Genomic DNA, 7,130 nt, shown 5'->3' with positions numbered 1-7,130 from the left:
TGTTAAAATTAAAGATGTTTTTCCTATAATCGTAGATGTAATTTCCTGTAATCGCAAATGCCATTTTCAGATATCGCAAACTACATCTAAAAATCTTTGTATATACCATTACATTGTGCTATCTTCACTTTGGCGCATTAGCAGTCGCTCTAAATAGAAATAAGTAATATCGAATACTTTACAAAACCATGTATCGATACTAAATTATTTTACTGGCAAATTGTAGGGTGTATCGACTATGGCATGTCACCTCGATGATATTTAATCAATTGCTCGTTCATATTTAGTCTGCAGGGGTATAATTTGTAGACAAATTTTTACGAAAAATGCTTGTCAGTAATAATTATCCTAATGTAATCGCTGTGTGTACTGTTGAAGGTAAATTAACGCCAAAAATTTAGGAGCGCATGATAGCGATCCATGTCCTATACTTTTCTGACGTATAAAGCTGTTATTGAATAAAATAATGTGTAGTATGTAGCTGACGTCATAACCGTCACCCCTCGACGCCCGTTGAATGTCGATAATTTAGGGAAATTATGTCATTTTACGACAGTCTGCAGTTCTGTAAGACTAACGTTAAAGATGTGTGGTCTGGATGTAGACCACGCGCTTCTAACATGAACAAGATGAGTTCGAAACCCGGGCGCACAAACAGGCGGTCGTTCACTGAGCGAACTACCCATCATGCCCCTGACCGAACTGCCCATTATGTCCTTGATGGAACTCCCCATTATGACACTGACCGAACTGCCCATCATGCCACTGACCGAACTGCCCATCATGTCTCTGACCGAACTGCCCATCATGCCCATGACCGAACTGCCCATCATGCCCATGACCGAACTGCCCATCATGCCACTGACCGAACTGCCCATCATGCCATGACCGAACTGCCCATCATGCCCATGACCGAACTGCCCATCATGTCTCTGACCGAACTGCCCATCATGCCCATGACCGAACTGCCCATCATGCCCATGACCGAACTGCCCATCATGCCACTGACCGAACTGCCCATCATGCCATGACCGAACTGCCCATCATGTCCTTGATCAAACTGCCCATCATGTCTATGACCGAACTGCCCATCATGCCCATGACCGAACTGCCCATCATGCCCATGATCGAACTGCCCATCATGTCCCTGACCGAACTGCCCATCATGTCTCTGACCAAACTGCCCATCATGTCTCTGACCAAACTGCCCATCATGCCCATGATCGAACTGCCCATCATGTCCCTGACCGAACTGCCCATCATGTCCCTGACCGAACTGCCCATCATGCCCATGACCGAACTACCATTATGTCCGTGACCGAAAAGCCATCATGTCCCCTGGGAGGAAGCAAAAGTTTAACATGCCTGCTAGTTGACTGAGAAAAATGCTCGATGTAAACAATATCCCCATCTGACCAGCTGATTCTCCACACAAAAGTATATCAAAGCTAAAAATATCTACGAAGTCTTCAGTGTGGACACGATTGAAGTATCGCTAAATCATTCAATCAAAAAACCAATTAGAGGGATTAAAAAAAAAATATATAACTTTATCATAATCATAAGCGCAAGCCCTAACTTAAGGAACTCAGTTCATAAACCTCTAGCATACAGACCTGGTTAAGCCTCAGGGTTAGGGTCGAAATTGATTTAGATCTTCGCTACGACCGTCGTTCGACCGAAATTAGATGGGTAAATTAGGTTACCTCGGGAGGGGAAAAAAAAATATGTTTTTTTTTTCCGGAAGTTTGGTATAGGGGTAGCTTGCGGTCTTAATCAACATGAGTTTTAGAAAAAATAGTTTGATCAATAATTTGTAAGAAATTAATTGAAATTGGAAGCACTGTTTACGCGCTAAGTATAGGAATAATCAATATTAAAATACGACAGTAGTAGTATAGAATACGGTGGATTGGTCGCGATTTAAGAATCTATGTCGTGGAGGAAAAGTGGTATCCATAGTCTAATATTCCATAGGATGATAGTGCATTTGAAATCGAAATTCAAAGCTTGGGTCTTAAGTTGCCCACGCACCAGACCCCCTCTCTCTACACAGCTAATAAACCAAGTATATATATATATATATATATATATATATATATATATATATATATATATATATATATATATATATATATATATATATATATATATATATATATATATACATATATATACATATTCCATAGCCAATTCAGGTGGCTTTGTCTGAGAATTCTACACTGTCCATCGTAATCATAACTTTCAGTTTCATAAACTCCATGCACTTAATGATTGCGACAATAATACTGCTTATTTACAACAAAAATTACCGATAAAAACAATTTCAATGAAGACAATACAATTGCAAAACTTCAATGTAGAATGTACGGAGTTGTTAAAAAAATATCAACATAACAACTTAATTTTACATGGTAAACATTTAAGACGATAAAATATCTGAAATACGAACTGTCTACACGGTAAAATATATGAAACGCGAACTTTCAACACGGTAAAAATATCTGGATTAAGAAATTTTCACATGGTAAAATATTAAAAATACGAACTTTTTATACTGTAAGCTAACTGCAATACTAACTTTTCACAGTAAGATATCTGCAATGCAATTTTTAACACAGTAAAAAAATACAACAAATAGGTTTTAGTTTCATAGCTGTATCACACGCTACAAGTTTAAATCACTACGCTAAAACATTTAACTAAAATAATACACTTTAAAAAATTACAAGAATACTGTAATCGATATTGCGTAAAAAAAGGTAATTATCCAGAATAATGCAGCACGATTCCAATTAAAACACATAGTCTGCAGTATCGATCCTCGGCTCATACGACTACCTGAAGTGCGATTCTCTCGCCCGATGCTGTACTTTAACAGAAGGTTGACCGACAGCACGGATGTTGTCTGATTAAACCACTGAGCATGCGCGAAAAGGTCAAAGGTCGTTACGTGGTTGAAGAGATGAGGGGTTTGCCTTCACCTCGAAATGATGGTTGGTTACATCACGTGGGTAACTAACCACGTAAGACGATTTTACTTGGTCCAATGGCCGTCTAGTTCTGTTTTGAATGAGACTCCGGGGGTAGCCAGCTAGATAAAATGTTGCTGTTTGGTGGGGTGGAAGTCTTTTCAGCTAGAGGCATCAGGTCAAATGACTTTAAGCAGGACCCGTGTCAAATGTCATCTATCAACACCAGTTCAAATGACATATAGAGTCATTAGGTCAAATGACATGCAGCTTTAGTAGGTCAAAAGACATTAAACAACACCCTTTCAAATGACATGTAACTATACCAGATCAAATGACATGTAGCTTCACTAGGTCAAATGACTTTAAGCAATATTATGCCAAATGACATCTAACAATAGCGGGTGTAATGACATCTCTCTACACCAGGTCAAATGACTTTAAACAAAACCATGGCAAATGACACTTTCAGGTAAAATGACATATAACTACACTAGGACAAATGACTTTTAGCAACACCATCTCAAATATCATCTATTAACACCAGGTCAAATGACATGTAGTTACGCAAGATCAAATTTCATCTCCCTACACCAGTCAAATGACATGTAGCAACATTATTGCTAATGGCATCTATGCAAATGACATCGATCAACAATTGTATATTGGTATTATATATCAAATGACATCTATCAACACCAGTCTAAATGACACCGTCACGTTAAATATCATCTAGCAAATGACATGGTCAATTTAAGTAAACTACCCATATAAAGAGATAGTGTATTCATAACAATGCATAGTCTTTACATTTCCATGAAGCTAACGACAGGGGCACATAACTCTAGCTACGCCTAAGGACTAACCAACCCATCTTTGTTACTAAGCGGAACAAACTGAAAACAGAAGAGCTCAAACCACAAGAAGAGTTATCTGGAGAAGACGGAGCTAAACAAGAGGAAAGCCGTAATACTGCAATGCTTTATTTGAAACAATGGGCACCTTCAGGAGATCAGCGGATGCCACTGTCCACTTGAGGTTTGGACAAAAATAACACTGGACTCAAAGACACACGCGAAGAAAAAAGAGATGATTTTCACAAATGGAGTTGAATGAACAAAGTTTCTTTTTTTTTTAGATGGACAGAGTTTCTGGGTTGTGTCAAAAAAAAATATTCAAGACGCCAAAATGGTTTCCAACTGAAATATAATGAAAGCTAGTATAATAGCACTTTATCAACATATTTTCATAACTAATAGAAAAAATCAACATACAAACAGATACACTCTGAGCAGTAGAAAAATTTGCTTCTTATTCTTCGATCTAAATGGTAATGTTGGATAATATTTCCTCCAACTCAATTAAGTATTACGTGTCAACAGTGGCGTAGCGAGGTCGGGTGTCACCCGGTGTGGCACTTAATGGTGTCACCCCCCCAGAGGCGTAGCGACCTTTTCGGGGACAAACTTTCAAATTTTCGATTTGCACCCCCCCCCCCTCTCAAATTTCGATTTGCACCCCCCCCCCCTCAAACTTTCGATTTGCACCCCCCTCAGGTTTTTCTCTATATATTTTGCTTTCTTTTTTAAATGGTGTCACCGGTGCGGTCCGCACCCCCGCCCCCCCCCCCCCCTCGCTACGCCTCTGCGTGTCAACCTGTTACACGCCATATAGACCGTTGACTCCGATTTCAGCCTTCTTTTTGTGATTTACTTCTATTGGCTTTAAAATCAACAAAACAACACATTAACTTTGCGTGATGGCAATATGAATACATTCAGCAATAGAAATATATGATAGATACTGTCAGCAATAGAAATATCAATACACGACAACATAAACTAGTGGTCTCCGACCCTTTCAATAGCGTACATACACAAATACTCCATTACATACTGAATATTTAAGTCACAGAGCAAAAAAATCTCAGAAATCAATACCTAGATGATATTTGAATTAATGAAATAAAACCATCTCCACTCTCGCTGAGAAGATATACAAAAATCTCCCGGAAATCACTAGTGCCGCGCATGCGTATTCAGCTTACAAAAACATCGAATCAGATTTATTTAGAATCACTTGAATAATACACATGTTATGTTGCATTAAAGAAATCAAGGAAGTAGTTTTTTGTTAAAATAATGTATGATTTTTATGCAGACTATTGAGCTAGAAAAAAATATCTGTGTTTGGTTTCTATATCCATCACATTATTTTATTAACAGGCCAGACAACCTAATAAAGATTTTGAAATCATTTTGGCAAGAAAAAAGTTAAATAGATGTTTTGTTTACCAAGCTTTATTTTTGAATTATCTTGTTGTTAGATGATCATTATAGCAAATTTAAAATGCAGAACATTATCTTTTTTGTTAATTACTTGTTTTGTTAAGTAATCTAGAGCGAAAAAAACATAGCACGTAGGCCAATTTTAATAAATGTGTCTAAACCATATTACCGAATACAAAAGAAAACACATTAAACTTCAGCAATTTCTTTGTTTTAAAACTGAATAAAATAAATGGATTCTTTAAAAAATGATTAAACCTGTCATTGATATGGGGCTACAGGGCATTACCCCATACGTCAATTATCCCCTGGACATCCCCCCCCCGTATTACACCCCCCCCCCCGAGCAATTACCCCCCCCCCCTTGTAAATTCCCCCCCCCCTGAGGAAATACCCCCCCCCCCCCCTTTCAAGCTAGAATCCTAACTATAACTCAAATTCTATACCTATATATTACCTTAATCCTAAACTTAAGAAAAAGACCCAAAACCTAAGCATTGACCTCAGCCTAAAACTTAATTGTAACATCCAGATTTTAGGCCAAAACCAATTCTAGACTGTGTCCGGTGGGGGGGGGGGGAGGGGGTAATTGACAGGGTGGTAATTACTTGGGGGTAATATCGGGGGGGGGGTTGAATGTCTGGAGGGGGGGGGGTAATTGACGGGGGGGGATGCCCTGTTCCCTGGATAGTGTTATTTGGTTAAGGTAGCTTTATACATTTTCATAAACCAGCACTATTAGCGTTCTTCAGAGTTTATTACAGGGGGGGGGATTTATATAGAAAACATATACTTTTACCAGTTTCCGCCTCCGCCTCCCCCCCCCCCCCGGAAAATTTTTGTCCGCCTCTCCCCCGAAAATAGCAAGTGCTCTCCCCGGAGTAAAATGGGATTTATATAGAAAATATATTATTTTATTTTGCTGGTGTCCGCCCCCACCCCCCGATTAAAAAATCTGAAAGAAACACTGGCGTTCTTTCAAGTATAGACGATTGTGTATGCTAAAAACGTCTAACCTTAACATGACAGTTTCTCCTAACAGACGCCCACACGCCAACGCTCTGCTAAAGATGATGGCGCTTCATATCATGAAGACGATGCAATTTTCAGCACAACGAATTTTTTTATTATTTAAAAGAAAAATTCTTTTGTAAGGTAAAACAGAATAGCGAACGAACTTCAGGTGTAATCGATTTCAAAGACAATTATTCTTTTTTTTTTTTCTCAAGACAACTTGTAAACGTTGACATTTATAATTCTTAAGCTTTGCTGTTTCTGATGGAAGGACGTGGGCACTATCAAGTTTTAAGGATTGCTGTTTCTGATATAGTTGTGGTCACTATCAAGTTTTAGCATGGCTGTTTCTGATATAGTTGTGGTCGCTATCAAGTTTTAGCATGGCTGTTTCTGATATAGTTGTGGTCGCTATCAAGTTTTAAGCATGGCTGTTTCTGATATAATTGTGGTCACTATCAAGTTTTAAGCATGGCTGTTTCTGATTGAAGTGCATGGGTACTAGCAAGCTTTTACCATGCGAATGAACTAAAGAAACAAATAAACAGGAGAAAAAAAATACCTTGAGGTTCTAGATGGAATGTATGATCCCTATCAAGTCTTTAGTACAATCGCTTATGATAAAAATAAATAGGCACTAGTTAGTCAGTGCTGAAATTAAATGTGAACGTAGCACAAGGTATTCACATCTCATATTGAAAGCATATTTCATAGTGAGTTTCTAGCCCCCCCCCCCCCCCCCCCCCCCATTTCCACTGATCACGTCCACCTATCCCCCTTCCAAGACGTATTAAAAATATATAATAATGTATATAATGTGTGTGTATATATATATATATATATATATATATATATA

The sequence above is a fragment of the Physella acuta genome, unplaced genomic scaffold (assembly GCF_028476545.2).
Source record: "Physella acuta isolate Inbredline_101_S28 unplaced genomic scaffold, ASM2847654v3 ptg000289l, whole genome shotgun sequence".
NCBI classification, from domain to species: domain Eukaryota; kingdom Metazoa; phylum Mollusca; class Gastropoda; family Physidae; genus Physella; species Physella acuta.
Note: the sequence above shows the minus strand (reverse complement) of the source record.